General features: G+C 36.4%; 1 non-coding gene across 1 annotated transcript; it reads left to right on the forward strand.

Annotated features, from left to right (window-relative positions):
* Window positions 1-548: 548 nt before the first annotated feature.
* Window positions 549-622, forward strand: TRNAM-CAU (transfer RNA methionine (anticodon CAU)). The gene has a single exon. It is a non-coding gene; the product is annotated as a tRNA-Met (tRNA).
* Window positions 623-19,224: the final 18,602 nt, after the last annotated feature.

The raw sequence follows: 19,224 nt of genomic DNA on the forward strand, positions 1-19,224 counted from the left end.
AAGCAAAGGTTCGAATCCTTTTACTTCAGCTCTATACGACTATTATTTGTTTCAAAGGGTTATCATTTACCAAAAGTGTAATTTGTCCCTTTCCGCAATTCCTTAGGCATGAAAGTTAAGAGGTATCATTTTGGCATATTATTGGCTTTATTTCTTAGAAATGTAGAAGCTAAAGGGTTAATGCATATTTGTCTATAAGTTAAGGTATTGGCTTTAGTTAGCAAAACCATCCGATTTGCCTGGCCAATAAGGATTTCATGCAAAAAAACTACAAACAATAAAGGTAAAATAAAGTCAATTATCCACCCCAAAGGGTTAACTCCGTTATCACATAAAAAAATAAACAAGTTGCAAATATGCCACTACGAACAGCAAACAGACACGACTACAAAAATTAGAAAAAACCTGTCATCCACGATATAGATGAAGTATAATAGCATGTATTAATGATTAAAGCTAGCCAAATAGGTTATGAAGTTGGTTTATGAAAAGGACTTTAAGTTCGTTCCATTACTTGTGACAAATTGATCGAATTGATAGTGCGCTATGGGCTTATAGTTTGAATGGTTAAAACGTGCCGCTCATAACGGCAATATTGTAGGTTCGAATCCTGCTAAGCCCATATTTGTGATGGAAGCTCAAATTTTTCGTCTCTGGCCTTGCCTTTTTTTTTGGGTTACCTTTCTATGGAGTATCGCCAAGTGGTAAGGCATTGGTTTTTGATACCAACAAGCAAAGGTTCGAATCCTTTTACTTTAGCTCTGTATGACTATTATTTTTTTCAAAGGGTTATCATTTACCAAAAGTTTAATTTGTCCCTTTCCGCAATTCCTTTAGGCATGAAAGTTAAGAGGTTTCGTTTTGCCATATTATTGGCTTTATTTCTTAGAAATGTAGAAGCTAAAGGATTAATGCATATTTGTCTATAAGTTAAGGTATTGGTTTTAGTTAGCAAAACCATCCGATTTGCCTGGCCAATAAGGATTTCATACAAAAAAACTACAAACAATAAAGGTAAAATAAAGTCAATTATCCACCCCAAAGGGTTAACTCTGTTATCACATAAAAAAATAAAGAAGTTGCAAATATGCCACTACGAATAGCAAACAGACATGACTATAAAAATTAGAAAAAACCTGTCATCCACGATATAGATGAGTATAATAGAATCCCTTAAATCTCTGAGTGAAGTATTTATATCCGTTAAGTTTTGATGAATTCCTATTCCTAACTCATTATTCTCAAGGAGAATTATATCTATAGGTATTTTCTCTATTTTTGCATATAAATTTGTTGTGTTTTGATAAATAGAATTGTATTCGCGTAGAAGATATTTCAGGACGGGTTGATAACATGACCAACTTGTAAACTCTTTTCAATAGATTTAGAATCCATGAGAACCCGACTAGCTAAACCATTTCAATCAACAAAGATTTTAGCTTTATTTTTATCTTCTGCAATTACTTCTATATAGTTTCTCAGAAATCTATAGCATTCTGTTGGAACACATCCTGTATTTTAACCTTCGTAGTTCTATGCATAGTTGATATTATAGCTCCAATCATGGCTACTAACAAAATAAGACTAGACACTGGAAACGGGACCAGATAATTTGTATAAAGTAAATTGCCCAATGCTTGCAAATTTGTCCAGCCTTATATCTTTTCAGCATACACTGTATATCTTGGATAGATTGTATTTGAATGGCTAGATAATACTGGGATGTAATCATTATCTAGAATGACAAAGATTTCTAACCGAGAAATTAATCCAATAGTACCACCTACCGGTAAATAGCGCAATATATTTTCATGAATTTCCGCTATTTTAATGTCTAACATCATCACTATAAATAAAAATAATACGACAATAGCACCTATATAAACTATTGAAAAGATCATAGCAAAGAACTCAAGACCTGACAAAAGTAGTGAACCAGAAGTGTTGCAAGAAACGAGGATGAGAAGGGAAACGGAATGGACAGAGTTTCTAGCACATATGACCATAATAGTAAAAACTAAACTCAAGCCCGCAAAGACGTCAAAAAGTAGCATGGTTTTTTCGTTTATTTTTATTATCATATATTAATGACGGTTTGTTCTTATGTCAAATTTGACCCTAAAGATTTGGCAATCACGTAGTAGCACCAAGCTTATCATTACTTAGGGAAGACTCGATGCGATAAGGATACACAATCGAACGCCAAATTGATTTGCATAACTGCAAATGGCAAGCCATCCAGGCATGTTCCATTTGGTGATGGCGGTTGTTCAGGACTGGTTTCCTTTATAGCCAAAAGTTCTCCAAAAGTATGAAAAGCCGGAGGACTTTATATCATCCATTCCAATGTGATTGAATCTTATTCACCAGGCCGAGGATTCGAAGCACACTTGTCTTTGCTACTCAGAGTTTTAAGAAGAACTACAAAAAGATGAAAGATCCCCAATACAAAGACATAAAAGCCAAAACTACTTAAAGCATTCCATTCGCCGTAAGCATTTGGATAATCGGGAATGTGACGGGGCATACCCGAAAGCCCTAAAAAATGCATTGGAAAAAAAGTCATATTTACACCTTTATTCTATTTATTGTGTTTGGTTCTTTGCATTTTACATTCCATTTTGTACCCTTTTTAAAGCCGCTCCGTAAAAGAAAAGTCTCCCCTCCTGTGTTGGCTAAAGTAACGAAAGTCACTTTGGACTCTCAAAAATGCGTGAAAGTCTCGAAATTCTCTTTCAATTATGAAGGTTCCTTTGACAAAAGAGTGGTGGCGATTGAAGAGTGAAATTCTATCCAATTTCTCTATACTTTGACGGGATAATGTGGTGCGGAGATCGGTCACTGTATGCTCGCGTAGTGAATGCGGGAAGGTCCCCAAGAACAATGAACTCTACTTTTTGCACAAGTTACAAGGTAAAAAGCATGAACGACAAGAGCAAGAGACCAATTGGGTGCAATCTCCCCCCATGCCTTGTGTGAGCGCTTCACAAAGCATGTATTTTATGTATATTTCTTCTTCATGCTCAATAATAGCCCAATTTACAAAAATATATCAAGCTTTTAGCTTTTGAGTTTGTTTTTACAAAAATAGGAATAAAGCTAATGGACAGTGCCCATAGAGTCTGGCACGCCCAATACAATGTCCAAATAGAAATAACATAACCGTGCGCAAGGGCGCATACAAAATAATAATAAATAATCGATGCCTCAATAGACATGACAAAATATAAGCGTGGCGCCTATCAAAATATAGTCCATATATCGAATACTCGCTATCCTTCAATGCTTTCCTCCGCCACTGCTGCTATCTCTACACATCAACTAAAGCATTCACAATCGTTAGTAAAATAATACAATTAAACCGACAAAAGTGAATACCTAGTAGTCTTCAGCTACATAAATAAATCAACTGGTTAGAAATAAATCCTAACCTTAATTTATTACGAGTACGCACTCAAAACTCATAAATGTTTATTAATTTAATATGCATTTTGCGGAATCACCTGCTATGGAATCACCCATGTACACACTAAATTAATGAAACGCCCGAAAAGGACAGGCGTCCCCATCAACTTCTTGCACAAAGAATCCACTTTGTGTATGAGCCCCGGTCATCAAAGTTTACGGAATCCACCGTAAAACCTCACGGACTCCACCGTGGAATATGCCTCCTGGCATCATACCCCCAGGGTGGGATAGCAATTGACCTCAATTGCTATTAGCTCAATGTGGAGCTAACTGAGTGGGGAAAGCATTTAAGTCTCTAGCGTGCATCCATTGTGCTTCCTCTACAGGATGGTTCTTAAATTTAACTAAATATCTAGAATACCTTCGGACAGTTCTAGTGGTCATAAAGTCAGTGTCTATGATAGCTTCTGGTTCAAGTATTTCAGTCTCTTCCTCTAATAAAGGTGGGTTTTCATAAACAGGGTGTACAGGTAATTGGCCTCTAAATGGTCTCAATAAACTAATGTGAAATGTGTTGTGAATTTTCCAATGAGGTGGTAATTCTAACTTGAATGAATTGTCATTAATTTTATGAATGATCCTAAATGGTCCATAGAATCTAGGGGCTAATTTAACAACTGGATGTTTATCTACACTTTGCAGTCTACGTTTTTTTATTCTCAGCCAAACATAATCATCAACTTTGAAATTCATTGCTTGTCTTTTCTTGTTGGCTTGTTTGGTATATGATTGCTGGGCTTTAGCAATCATATCTTTAACCTCATCAAAAATAGTATTATGCATACTAGCAATATCATCAGCACTCTGAATTCTATTAGGCAAAGATGCAACAGGTGTAGATAATCGATATCCATAAATGACTTCAAACGGTGCTTTCTTTGTAGATGTGTGTGGTGTATTATTATATGCAAACTGTAATAAATGTAAATGTGTGTCCCATGTCTGAGGTTTAGAAATAGTATATGCACGTAAAAGATCTAGAATGGTGCTGTTTGTGGCTTCTGTTTGTCCATTAGTTTCTGGATGAAATGCAGATGAGAAATCAATCTTTGTGCCTAGGTTAGTAAACAGAGTAATCCAAAAGTTGTTACAAAATCTAGAATCACGATCTGAAATAATAACTTTTGGCAATCCATGGTTAGTAAAAACAGTTTTAAAAAATAACTGTGCTGCTTGTGATGCTGTTAAAGTTTTCTTACATGGTATGAAATATGCTTGTTTACTAAATCTATCTACAACTGTCCAAATCATATCATGGTTAGATTTAGTATTAGGTAAACCAGTAATGAAATCCATAGAAATTTGTTCCCAAGGTTTAGATGGAATAGACAAAGGCATAAGTAATCCATACTGTTTACCATGATGTCTCTTAACTCTTTGACAAATCAAACATTCAAAAACAAAATTAGATACATCAACATCCATATGCGGCCAATAAAAATCTTCAGTTAATGTACATAAAGTAGATATGATACCTCTATGACCTTGGTATGGGGGACAATGAATTTCATTCAAAACAAAAGATCGGAATGGAATTGTAACACACAATCTCTTTTCATAAAACATAAATCCATCATTATATGACAATGAATCAATAGGAATGAAATTATTTTGAACCAATTTATTCCAATCAACATGAAAAGTAATATCCTGATGATATGTATATTTCATAGCAATCAAAGAATCAAAAGATATGACAGAAATATTATGAATGGCAGGTCTTCTACTCAATGCATCAGCCACTACATTTTCTTTTCCGGGTTGGTATTGAATGATAGGATGAAAACTTTGAATAAAGGAGGCCCATTTGATATGTCGGTCAGAGATTTGAGGTTGGCTAAGTAAATGTCTAATACTTTGCTGATCGGTCTTAATCATAAATTCTGAACCCATTAAGTAGTGTTTCCACTGTCTTAATGCTTGTACAACTGCTAATAGTTCTTTGTCATATGTGGAATATTTCAGCTCAGAAGGTTTCAGCTTACAACTAGAATAGGCTATAGGATGATTGTCTTGCATAAGTACAGCTCCTATTCCTGATCCACTAGCATCGGTGACTACTAGAAAGAATGATCTATTAAAGTCAGGCAACTATAGAACAGGGGCATGGGTTAATGCATGTTTCAGTAAGTCAAAGGATTTCTGTTGATTTTCGGTCCAATGATAAACAATTCCTTTCTTCAGAAGTTTGGTTAATGGTAAAGCAAGTAATGAAAAATTACGTACAAACTTCCTATAGAAACTAGCAAGACCAAGGAATGAGCGTAACTCATGCACGTTTTTAGGTACAAGCCAATTCAATATTGCATCAATTTTCTTAGGATCAACTTTAATTCCATCAGATGATACAATATGACCTAAATACTCAATTTCTGTTTTAAAGAATTCACTCTTTTCAGGATTTGCATACAGTTGATTTTCTTTCAATAACTGAAAAACCAATGACAAATGCTCATAATGTTCTTTCTCATTTTGACTAAACACCAAAATATCATCAAAGAAGACAATTACACAATACTGATATTTCAGAAATATACGGTTCATCATTCTACTAAACGTAGCAGGTGCATTAGTCAATCCAAATGGCATGACTAAAAATTCGTAATGACCAAACTGTGTTCTAAATGCAGTCTTGAATATGTCAGACTTATCTAGTCTCACCTAATGATAACCAGACTTAAGGTCTATTTTACTAAATATAGCAGATCCTTGTAGTTTGTCCATAAGGTCATCAACTCTAGAAATAGGATATCTATTCTTTACAGTGATTTTATTTAAAGCTCGATAGTCAATGCACATACGATAGGTATTATTCTTTTTCTTGACTAACAGAACAGGTGCACCGAATGGAGAACTGCTAGGTTGAATCAATCCTCTATTGAGTAATTCCTCAACTTGACTCTGGATTTCTTTTTGCTCTATCTGGTTATGCCTGGTGCTTTGCAAGGTGGTTGTGTGCCAGGGATCAAATCTATCTTATGGTCTTCTGGACGTGAAAGAGGTAAACCAGGTGGTAAGTCTTCTGCAAAACAGTCCTTAAAATATGCAAGAAATTCTTTATGCCTAGGGTGCATATGATTTTCCTTTACTTGCAATTCATTCACCCAAATGAGATAAGATTTACTACTCTTGCGTAATGCACGTTTAGCTTGAGTATGCGAAAGCAGTGGAAAAACATTAGATGCATGCATACCATATAATATAATAGATTTTCCTTGAAAATTAATATTCATTGTGTGTGTGGAATAATCTATATCTGGGTTATGTTGGTGTCTCCAAGGCATACCTAAAATAATGTCACTCGACTGTAATGGAACAACTAAGAAATTTCTTCTTTCAGTGTATGGACCAATTTGAATCTCTAAGTCTTGCACTTCCTGTGTACCATTATACCTAGTGCCTAAAAATGCAGCTTTTATGCGATAATGCGTAGGTACAGTCTGTAATTTCAATTCTTTTACCAATTTTGTTGAAATAAAATCATGAGTACTACCGTCATCATGCAAAATAGTCTTTTCATGTCCATGCACCAAACATTTCATAGTCAATAAAGAATGTGGAGTAGGCATACCTGGTAAAGTATCGGAAGTAGTAGTAGTGTCGTCCTCATCTTCAGTGAAGTCAGGCATAACTTCATGTTCGTCTTCGTCCATGGCTCCAAGGTAGTTGATATGGGCTGGTGGCTTCTTTGAATGACAATTTGCTGCTAGATGTCCAGGCTGGTGGCATTTATAGCATACTATTGGCTTGGCTTTGGTTACATTGTTTGCAATGGCGGGAAGTCTAGGTACATTTGGATTTGGCTGTGGAATAGGCTTAGGGTTTTGATTGACATTGGATGGTAATGCAAGTGGTTTTGCCCAATTCTTGCGGAAAGATGATGAAGAGAAATGACCTGGATTAAATCTTCTAAAATTGGAATTGAATTGTTTAGATCCATAATTACCATTGGCTTGGAATTGCTGTGGTCGTCTGTCTCTACCTCGTAGCTTATCTTCAGTGTCGTGAGCTAGTGAAATGGCATCTTCAAGGGTAGCAGGCTTGAACATGTTAACTTCAATGTAGTAATGCCCAAGAAGTCCAGACATATACTTGTGCTTATGTGTCGCCTCTGGTACGTCTTCAAGCATGCGTAGTTGGAGGAGTGCATTCCAAAAACGCACTGTATACTGAGGAATAGGCTCACGATCCCGTTGCTGGAGTAGATCCCATTGCTTAATAGCTTTCTCATGAAATTGCGGTGGAAGGAAATTCTGCATGAACTTCTTCTTGAAATCTTCCCAAGTAGCAGGACAATCTATGCTCTTGCGTACAACAGTCCACCAAAGAGATACTCTGTCTACTAAATGATTAGTAACACACTTGATTTTATCTTTTTCTGCATAGGTTTCCTCATGGAAATAGTCGTCAAACTGACTAATGAATGCTAGAACAGTTTTTCCTTCTCGTATGCCATTGAAAGTACGGAATTTGAAACTTCGTTTACTTATCTTTGATTCCTTGTGAATGGTTTGAGCTTCAAGAGTGGCATCGATGGTACGTCGAATCAGATCTTCAACTTGAGGTTCTTCTTTGTCGGTAGACGCTCTTTGTAAATTTGCCAGTTGCGCTTGCAATGCTTGCCTAGCCCTTCGTTCTGCTTCCAATTGCATCATGATTAAGTCCAGCTTTTGCTCCATCGTAGATTCTGGTAGGTCGCCTTCAGCTATAAGATCATCCATATGTGGTTCTGTCATCCTGTAAAACTCAAAAGACCTTTCTCACTCAAAATCAGGTTAGCGGGATGAGCGTAGCTCAAGTTCGGGGTTACAAGGCTTATGTGTTTTTGGGGTACATCTTTCTCAATCTTCAAAAATTCTGCGATTTATCCTTCTTTGTATGCTGAAAATACTTCAGCAAACCTGCGTATGGGTAGAGTACCTTCCAATGAACAACTTTGCAGTTCGGAGTTCTGCGCAGGAACAGCCCTTCTAGGAGTTTTGAGCACAAGTCAGTTCTGACTCCAGTTGACTAGTCTGACTTGCAAAGTTGCAGACTTGCAGAATTTAGTCGACTTAAGGAACTTGCAGAACTTGATCAGAAATTACTTGTAGAACTTGACTTCTGTGGTGTGACCTGGAGTTTATGACTTGCAGAGGTGACTTGACTTAGATGACTTAGGGGAATAAGTAGCTTAGTGCTTGATAGTAAACGGCGAATTTCGTGGGGGGGGGGGCCGTTTTTTCAGCTGTCGTGAAAAAAATGGAGGTCTTCTGATACCTCACTGACCGATTTTGTGAAGCTTTTAAGCTTCTTTATAGCTTATAAGCTTACTATTAAGCTTTTTGAAAGAATTCGGTCCTTCGCGATCTAATGACAGAAATAGGGGTTCTTGATCACCAGAAGTCTGCCTGTATCGATGGTTCGCGACGAGATTGACCGTAGAGCCCGATCGTTCCAGGAGCTCCGCCTTCGCACAAGATGGGTAGCGATTGGAAGCTCTTGATCTCAGCTCCGCTCTGATACCACTGGTGCGCAGATCGGTCGCTGTATGCTCGCGTAGTGAATGTCGGAAGGTCCCCAAGAACAATGAACTCTACTTTTTGCACAAGTTACAAGGTAAAAAGCATGAACGACAAGAGCAAGAGATCAATTGGGTGCAATCTCCCCCCATGCCTTGTGTGAGAGCTTCACAAAGCATGTATTTTATGTATATTTCTTCTTCATGCTCAATAATAGCCCAATTTACAAAAATATATCAAGCTTTTAGCTTTTGAGTTTGCTTTTACAAAAATAGGAATAAAGCTAATGGACAGTGCCCATAGAGTGCGCACTCAAAACTCATAAACGTTTATTAATTTAATATGCATTTTGCGGAATCACCCGCTATGGAATCACCCATGTACACACTAAATTAATGAAACGCCCGAAAAGGACAGGCGTCCCCATCAACTTCTCGCACAAAGAATCCACTTTGTGTATGAGCCCCGGTCATCAAAGTTTACGGAATCCACCGTAAAACCTCACGGAATCAACCGTGGAATATGCCTCCTGGAATCATAATGAGTAGAGATCATCATAGCAAGTTTTTCAAAAAAATTATACATAATGCGCCCAGTAAGATGCTTCGCGTCAAATAAGTAACATATGTCGACTCTTGAGTCGGGAAAGATCTCCCAGATTTGTTCTCATTCCGTGTATTTACGCATTTTTAACCACAAAAGTTCTGTATTGTTGATTCAACATTCCCGATTGAATTAGGAGATGCCTTTGAGATTACAGTAATTTCATGTGGTTTAGGGACTTCCAAGATATGATTGTAATTAGTTTTTGATGGCGAATCTTAACACGATGCATTTTCATAATAGGAACAAAGTATACTTAGGGTAAGCGTAAGTAAGCTCTTTTTATTTCGTTATTTATGTAAAAATTGTGATGCAAAATAGATCATCCGCTCTAAAAGCGGGCTCTTATCGCCCCATTCACTATGTGAACGGAAGAGCCGGGAATAAAGGTTAACTATCTAATTCCTTTATAATAACTTGAAAGCAGCTGAGTCTCTTTGAAGACTAGTTTACAGTTGAAAATATGGCAATGACAGTATTACGAGGTTTAATCGTTCATATAATATTACTTTATTTGGAAAATTTCTTACCTTCCTGTTCAAAATCCTAAAAACAATGGGCCCTTTCTATATAATTTAGATTAGGTTTTGTCGTCTTTTTCGATCTGGATAAAAGGTCATGAGACGAGTGGTCAAATAGTTTGGTTTGCTAAAAAAGGGATTCTATCCGGATCCGTTGGTAAAGTTTTTTAACCTAATCGATAGGTTACATGGCTTGCCTGCTATTGAGCCGGCCAGAGTGGCGTAATATGAAATCTTCTTAGTTCACGAAAGTGAATTCTCCCATGAACCAATAATATCAATAGCGTAAGAGCTTAACATGCCGACAAGCCATTATGATGTCTTTTAGTCGTCCCGTATATACATGGATATATAGAGAAGTTGCTTTTTATGATCATCCTAAGGCGAATTGCCTTTTTTTGCATCATTGTTTAGTTGATAAAAATGTATCGGAATGCACGGCACGATTTGCCATTGAAATAAAAAACAGAAAATGATTTTTTTAAATCCACATCTGTCGTCAGTAGTTAAGCAAAGGTTTTTCTTTTTGTTCTTCCTGGTGCAGAGCAGGGCAATTAGTTTGCTTCTGTTCCGTTAGACGCATAATCCAAGCATACGTTTTTGCCAGACAAAACGAGTTGCCATAGATATCGGGAGGTGATAAAAGGAATTCATCAAATAAATAACATGAGTGTTTCTCGAGAACATCCCTATCATTTGGTTGATCCAAGTCCATGGCCTTTATTGGGTTTAATAGGAGCTTTAGCTAGTACCACAGGTGCGGTTATGTATATTCATTCATTTACGGGAGGTGGAATATTTTTGAGTCCTGGTTCGGGATCAATCATGCATACTATGCTTATATGGTGGCGCGATGTTGTACGTGAATTTACCTATGAGGGACATTACACCAAAGTGGTATAATTAGGACTTCGTTATGGATCTCTTTCGTTTATTTCTTCGGAGGTTATGTTTTTTAAAGCTTTTTTCTAGGTCTTTTTTCATTCCTTCTTAGCGCCCACGGTAGAAATTGGAGCTATTCAGCCTCCTAAAGGGATTGAGGTCTTAGACCCTTGGAGAATTCCTTTTCTAAACACTATTATTTTATTGTTCTTTGGAGCTGCTGTAACTTGGGCCCATCACGCTATACTTGTGGGTTTAAAGTAAGAAGCGATTTACGCTTTAGTAGCTACTGTTTAGTTGGCTTTGGTTTTTACTGGGTTCTAAGGGATGGAATATTATGAAGCACTTTTTACCGTTTCCGATGGTATTTATGGTTTTACTTTTTTTTTTAGCTACTGGGTTTTATGGATTTTATGTTATTATAGGGACCATTTTTTTAATAATATGCAGTATTCGTCAATATATGGGTTATTTTAGCCCCTCACATCACTTCGGTTTTGAAGCAGCTGCTTGGTATTGGCATTTCGTGGACGTGGTTTGGTTATTTTTATTTGTTTCTATTTATTGGTGGGGAGGTTTCTAAAAAGGCATGGGCTTGGCCTCGCCATATTCTAAACCAAAGAAAAATAGCCACTAAACCTGCTTAACAAAACAGAAACACTTCGCTTTCTAAATTTGGCAAACTATCACAATATTTGCTCAAAAAGGAAGGGTTTCCTTAATTAAAAAGGGGGTGACCCTTATGGGCTATTTTTTGGTATGATCAATTGATAGAGAACTAAATACGAGCAAAAATCCTTTGCGACGAGTAACAATAAGATTCTTAAAGAAATCAACATCCAATGCCATGTGACTTCATGGTGGACATAATCTACTAGAATCTCTTCCATCCCTATAAGAATAAAAGAATATTAAATAAGATCAAACTAGAAATATTGGTTACTATAAAAAATGGGGCTAGACAAGCTGCAGTGCCTTTCTAAACAAGCCAATGGTTCAAGGGCACTCTAGGAACCTCCATCGTTTCTTTGTTGTATCTATGTGTCTACGCATTTTCACTTTTTTGCACGCATTTGAGCGAGGGTAGTTTATCATTGGTTTTTATCTTATCAAGGGAAAGCATAGCCTTTTCTGATAAGATAGTTTCATATTAAGACTTTTCTTTGCTCCATCAGGGGCAAGGGGAGGACTTGAAGAGATCATGCCCCGCCCATATAACCCAAATCAACAATCGATAGAAAATAGGGATCATTCTCGTCCATAGCTGATTTCTATAAAATATATTTTTGCATAGTGATTTTTATGTTCCTTTGTTGTGCCTATTATTAGTTTAATAGAGTGATTTTTTTCATTCTGCTTTTCTTTGCAGCAAGCAAATGTCAGCTAACAAATTACTTATTTTCTATGGAAAAAACTATGCTAGGTTGGCTAGGAAAGCTGGCAAATTCTGCACCCACTCGAAAGCGAAAACAACTTACTATTTTGTCTCATTCTCAAAGGCAGGAATGCTCTTGAATAGCTACCGGTGCTTTCAACTAAAGTTTCATTTTTTAATGCAACAAAGCATATACCGTTTGTTCATATAGCGGTGCACAATGTTTTATCATCTCATTTAGAAATGATTGCACAATCATTTTTGTATTTGAACGCAAGCCAGACAATAATAGTTCATGTTATTCCTTGGATTCAAACCATAAAATTTCCTAAATAGTAAGAAAATGCTACAAATCTATTTAAATGGCTTCACTTCTTGCCTCGGAAGTGGTTTTAACAAAGTTGCTTAAAGTATTTTAACAAAAGAGAACAAAACCCACTAGACGAACAACAACCGATATTTCCTCATCGTACATCGATATTCATCCCAAACTCAAAACACTGAAAATTAAAATGGCAAATAAAAGCAACTTTTGTGCGTAAATTTCGCTTATATTCCTTTGCCCTTTTTCCTCTATTTCCGATATTCATGAAAGTTTGCTGGCGAGCTAGCGGACAGAGAAAAGGACAAGCTTATTTTTAGACTCGTTTCGAGGTAAAAGGTTTGCAAAAATGCAATAGCATTTATTGCGCCAATACGGCAAAAATGATACGGAAAGCAACAGTGTTTCATTCAAAAGGGCTCTGAGTGCATATAAAGCTTCTAGCCTTAGTCAGACAAATAGATTGGCTAGGGTTGTTGAAAGCGAAAGTGCCTAGCTTTCATTTCGCTTAATAAAAAATAGAAATAAAAATCCGAATGTAAATAAGATTTGTCAGTATAAGAAGTTTAGGTAAACCTCTTTTTTTTGGCTTCCATTACAAGAAAAATACAGACTAGTAATAAAGCTGAATTCTCGTTTTCAAATTATTGCCCGCCATTGTAACATTTAAGCAGAAAGTCATAAGTAAAAATGCACTGATTATGTAAAGTGTTTAGCTCTTGTCCACAGAAATAAGTTCTGTTTCGTTTCTAACAGTGCTAATGCATTTAAAGCACTCTCTGTTACTATAAACACATTTTAGTTACACCTAGGCCTCATGAGTTCATTGAAAGCACGTTCTGTCCTTGTAGATGTACCGGTTGAGAAGTTAGGCAGAAGGCTTTTATGGTGTTTGGTTTGCATTATTAGAACCGAAGGCAACCTCGTGAAATTTTGTGTTTGTGCCATTTTATTAAAAATGTTTATATGGCGATAAAGTAAGGTAAATAAGTGGAAACGAGAGTACGGATAGATTGTAATGCTCCCAGATACACGTTGGAAAAACTAGCTTTTAGGCCTTATTCTTGCTTATTTGCAAATATACGTTGTAAAAAAGTAGCTTTGCTAGCCTTATTATTGTCGACATTACTTTTGTTGATTAGCTGGCAGATCTTATTTTCTGCAAGTAAATTTTTGTTACTGTCTTCTGCTGTTGGATTGAACTGATTTAACATCGGTATGCAGAGGACCAGAACATGCCATTGAGGCAAAGATGATTGTTCATCTCAAAAAGTTCATATGATTTTGTTCAATAAATCTACATAGTTTAATGACTTAAACCATTACGGATAGAAGGATTTGAACCTTCATGACTAAAGCCACCAGAACCTAAACCTAGCATGTCTACCAATTTCACCATATCCGCAGGCTATCTATGCAGTAATAGCTAATAAGAACCTAAACTTTTGTTCATTAGATAGGACCAGCGCTTTAAATTAAAAAAAAGTTAATGTCTCGTCCCACGCGCCAGCGCTGCCAGAAAAGTTGAAATACTATCTCAGTCTCCTTGACTGACTCGTTTGTTAGCCTATTAAGAAAGAAAACGCTATGTAAGCCTTTAGAAAAGATAACTTCGTTCATAAACGACGCAAAGCACTCTTAGGAGTAAAGGACAAACTGCATGAGAATGCCAACTTATTTGTATGCATCATAATTGTGAATGGAGAAGGATTTGAACTTTTGGTCTTTTTACAAATACCTTGATTTTCAAGATCGCTTAGACATCCATTCCTTGTATTTCGCCAAATCTTGCACTTAAAATTGGCCATAATTGACTATACTATCAGATAACCATTCTAATGAAAGTATATAGGAACAAGCTTTAAAGAAAAAAAGAAAATAGCGTTCTGTCAATCGAATCAAATCCTTTCCAAGCAAAGTGAAAGAAGTTAACATGTCTTTTTCGCCATTCAAGATCCCACAATAGCCAGGTCTGTTATTGAACTTATTGCCCTGATTTAATGGCTGGATTGTTTGCTTAGTTTCGGGCACTTTGCTTCTGGTTTAACTGAAGCACTTATGTAAGTTTTATTACTATTACCTTATTATGTATTTAATTTTTGGTTTTTTATGAAACGAGGTTTACATTAAGGACTAAGTGAGTAGCAAAGGATGCTGCTTACTTTAAAGTTATTGGCTTTGGCATTACAATTAGTTTTAAATTTACTGTAGCTACTATTTTTTCTGTTAATGTGTTATTGTTTCTTGAAACTTTTTCCTATCCTCCTTTTAATTTTCTCCAAGCTATTTTAGTTCCCATTCTCGTTTTACATCTTTTAGCTTGCTTAGATCTTTTTACAGTAGCCTGGTTTTTGTTAACATAAAAACTTAAGATATGATTGTAAAAAAACTATTTCCTGATGCAATTACAAAATTAATTGTGTTGTTTCCGTCAGTTGCCAGATTTTTTATTTTGTAAATTAGCTAAGGATATGCAAACCATTTATACCAATTGAGGCATAGAAAAGAGATTTCAGTAGATACCTTAAATATGGCACATACGCACGCATGGAAACCAAGTGAAACAAAAAGGGTTTTGTTATAAATTAAAGACTTCCTCCCAACACTCGGAAATAAGCTACTAAAAGCAAACAACCACATTCGATTCCTTTGTGGTCGGTTTGGGAGAAGTGCCGAATGAAACTAGAATATCCCTATCCATTGACGATTCAATCCCTTATTATTTTATCTCTTCTTTGTTATTGCAATAGATTAATCATCCGTGTCGATAGAACTTGTAAAGGATCTACTTCATTTCCTTTTTGTCTCATTAAAAATGGAATCAATGGGTTATTTATATACGTTTAGGGACATCTGTTTTTGAAAACATTACCTGTAGCAAAAATAACTTAAAGTTATTTGCTTGCACAGCAAGCATAAGTTTCTTAATTTCAAATTACTAAGTGAAGTGGTCTTAAACCAATTAATCGTTATAGAAGATCTTGTAGCTGTCCTTGTGGTTGGATGTTGGGGGAATAGTTTAACATGGTAGAACATTGGTCTCCAAAACCATTGGTTAAGGGTTCATTCCCTTTTCTCTCGAGCACCCAATTCAGCAGATAATAGTATCTGATCGGATATAAGCTACATAGTGTAAAGAAACAATTAGCGAAGATCTTCTAATGCCTAGTTTAATTGGATGAAGTGTAACTGCTCACTTTTTTTTAAAAAAAAGTGAACCTATATGATGTAAGATAAGCAAAAGTACATTAAAGTATAAATTGATTAAATTTATTTATCCGCAAAAACATAAACTAGAAAAGTATGTTGTTAATTCTATACCATAAAAGAAGAATCATAAATTAACTTTTTATCATGATTTTATTGCATCCATTCGTTTGTTAGTTATCCTTTGTGGTTTTTGTTGCATTGTTATCTTAAAATCCTTTTTTTTGTGGTTTCCACTACATTGCTATCCCAAAGTCTTCTATCCGTTGTCATCTTGATGCATCCATATGGTGTATTAGTTCGAATGTTAAAGACATAATAAGTTAATGAAAAGAACGCTTTTTCAATAACTGGCTCATAATGGTGAAACCAACTGTTTCTAAGAATAATGGCCATACCATGGGAAGTCGTGAAAGCTTCTCTCCCTTTGTTGCAGTCGAGTGTTTCAGCCTTCAACGAGAAATAAAGCGGGTCGAGTCTTGGGATGAAAGCAGGTCAAGTTCGGTAGGAATCTCGATTGGCTAACGTCAACCCAAACAAAAATACGCCAGGAAAACCAACACTTAAACAGTCCAGGATCCCACCGGCTCTTGTTCCCACTTTAAGGTCCTCCGGAACCTCGTTCTTAGGAAATCCTTCTCATAGCTACAAGCTAGCTCATTGACCCCGTAACGACTGACTTGAAAGATGAGAGCATGATTGTTAATGCAAACACGCCGCGGCCAAATCCATCCCGAACCCCGATTAAGCCATTAAATGCCAATCAATTGGCAGCTACCTTATTTTATGGTTGTCTTGGTTACTACGCTGCCTGTACACCTAACTGTAATGGAATTAAACCCTTGACCAATACGGAAATTACATCTTTAAAGCAAAGAATAGGGCGCCCACCGTAAAACAGATCCAGGCTACTCAATAGAAACTCGGTGAAGAGGCCATGTCGCAAGCTAAATTAGTATATCATAGATTTGGATTCAATACTGATCTAGTTTTTCCTACAAAACAAAAAAAACCATAAACAAGCTGTTCAATTGCAAATCTGGGGACAATCCCATTAAAAACAGGGCCGTACGCAGAAAGAAAAACACAGGTTGCTCAATATGAAAAAGAACTTCTTGACCCTTTTTCTTTCAATAAAACAAAGTGAGGTCGGGAAAAAGGAAGGATAGAAAATTAAGTAAATAGAATGGCAGGATGAGGGCTCTGCACCCATGTTTATAGCAATTTCTATACCAACTCTTGGCAGCCAGCAGCCGATAATCTTTGTTTTTTTAGGTACTGAATAACAAATCTTGACATCGGAGACAAAGCTCCTTTTTTCAAGACATTTCCAAACCAACAAGATAGGTGCATGAGCGATGCAGCTAGCCTGGTTGATTTTCCATCTCGTGCCTTGCTAGCCAGGCCAGCCTGCTGCCATTTCCTACACTTTTTATTATCCTTGAAAGTAGGCAACTGGTGGCGAACCTATTGTTCCACGATAATACTGCAAAGCCCGGCTTGCCGATGCGCAGAACAGAAAGAAAAAGGGCATCGGACTTTTCTAATGATCTTGCCGGGCCATCCTAACCATTCACCTCACCAATTTGGTCATTGGAAACCGGGTTTGGAGGGGAGAGATTTAGATCCAGCGGTGTTTCAATGCTAGATTGTCACTCCCAACAAAAATTAACCAATTCTTCTGCCACCACAGACGGCTCTAATGTACTACAAATGCTAGGCCATATATAGATTAGTTGTTGTATGCAAGCATCAAACGTTTGTTGGGTATCTCTTAATAAAGGCAGTAGTTGTTTGACTGCTGTGGATAATAATTATCCCCCATTTCATGGTATTTACGAATGCATAAATTGGCTTTCCTTACAAATCCAGTAAAAGGTTTACCATAAGGGGAACCCTTGGATAAATAATCTCTTAGATTAGGTAATATTACCTGATGTAATTCATTTAAGGGTCTCGCCAAAGCTTCCCTTCCCGTGTTGTTATCGTTTTCAGTAAGGTATATAATATGATTAAGATGAGCGTTGAAAGAGTTCTTCAATGTCTGATATTCTCTCAAATTTCTAAGCAATGGATTCATATTTTCAATTTTTCTTTAAAATACTTAGGTATAGCAAAGACTTACTTAAGCTCTACGGTCTGTTTCTGATGTTTATGGATATTCTTTGAATAATTTAAGAAATACAACAAATAATTTATATCAAATAGAAGAAAGAATTGATATCAATTTCTTAAAATTTATTAAGGATACCTGATCGTATATCAAGAGGTAAATCTATTGAAAATATAGATGTTCCAGAAATGGTTAATAATGTAATCAAGAAAGACCATTTTTATTTGAGTCTATAGAAACAAATACAGTATCTACTCAAACTGAAAATATTCAATTAGATAATATTAATTGAATATATCCTTATTCAAGGCCAGTTCTCGTAACCTTTATTCAAAGCCAGTTCTTTGTATCCTTATTTAAAGCCAGTTCTCGTAACCTTTATTCAAAGCCAGTTTTGACCAAAATATTCACCTTATCTTACAAAATTGATGTCAAATGACTTTTTTATTTAAAAAAAGAAATATGGCAATTCCCAATGTAATTTTTAAGTTAGATTACGAATGCCATAAAGATATCCCCATTATGGTTATATTAGAAGCAAAATGTAGTAATAAACTTATTTTTAAAGACGTAATCCATCTGTTAGCCAAAATTAGGTCTGTCTGCGCAGCCACGTCAATCCTAGCTAGTCATTGTTTGGAATGACTGCAGCCCCGTCATTCTAAACATTGTCTAGCTTTTGCTACCGCATTACGGTTATATTAGAAGCAAAATGTAGTAATAAACTTATCGTTCTAAACATTGTCTAGCTTTTGCTACCGCATGTATTAGAAGCAAAATGTAATAGGTAAGTTAGGCAAGGTGAATCATCTTACATTCCAGATACTAAGTTAACCGGTCAGAAGATAAGGATCGGGACCCCAATAGGCCGAATCCACTGCTTTTGAAAAGACTTCTTATTGTAGTTATAGTCTTACCGTGATATGTTCTTTTTGGCAGCGCTTGAAGTGCTGGCCAGCAATGGAGTTTTTCAGCTTAACATGAAAATATTTTTGTCATTTTAATTGATGACTCCGCTTGCCGATTGCATGGAATGCAAATTGAAAGGGGATATCAAAGTCAAAAACCTCATCACTTTCATTAAGAGAATTCAGCCTCATAGCGGTGATTTACGGTTATCAATGTGATGTGATCGCAGCGTTATGCGAAAACAATCCGGACTGTCCAACCACGTCTCCCGGTAATTTCCAGTACATATGGCAGAAAAAGGCACTTTTCACACATCGAGGTCA

This window comes from Lygodium microphyllum, chromosome 2, assembly GCF_053477565.2.
Source record: "Lygodium microphyllum isolate KBCC chromosome 2, Lygodium_microphyllum_v1.1.10, whole genome shotgun sequence".
NCBI classification, from domain to species: Eukaryota; Viridiplantae; Streptophyta; class Polypodiopsida; order Schizaeales; family Lygodiaceae; genus Lygodium; species Lygodium microphyllum.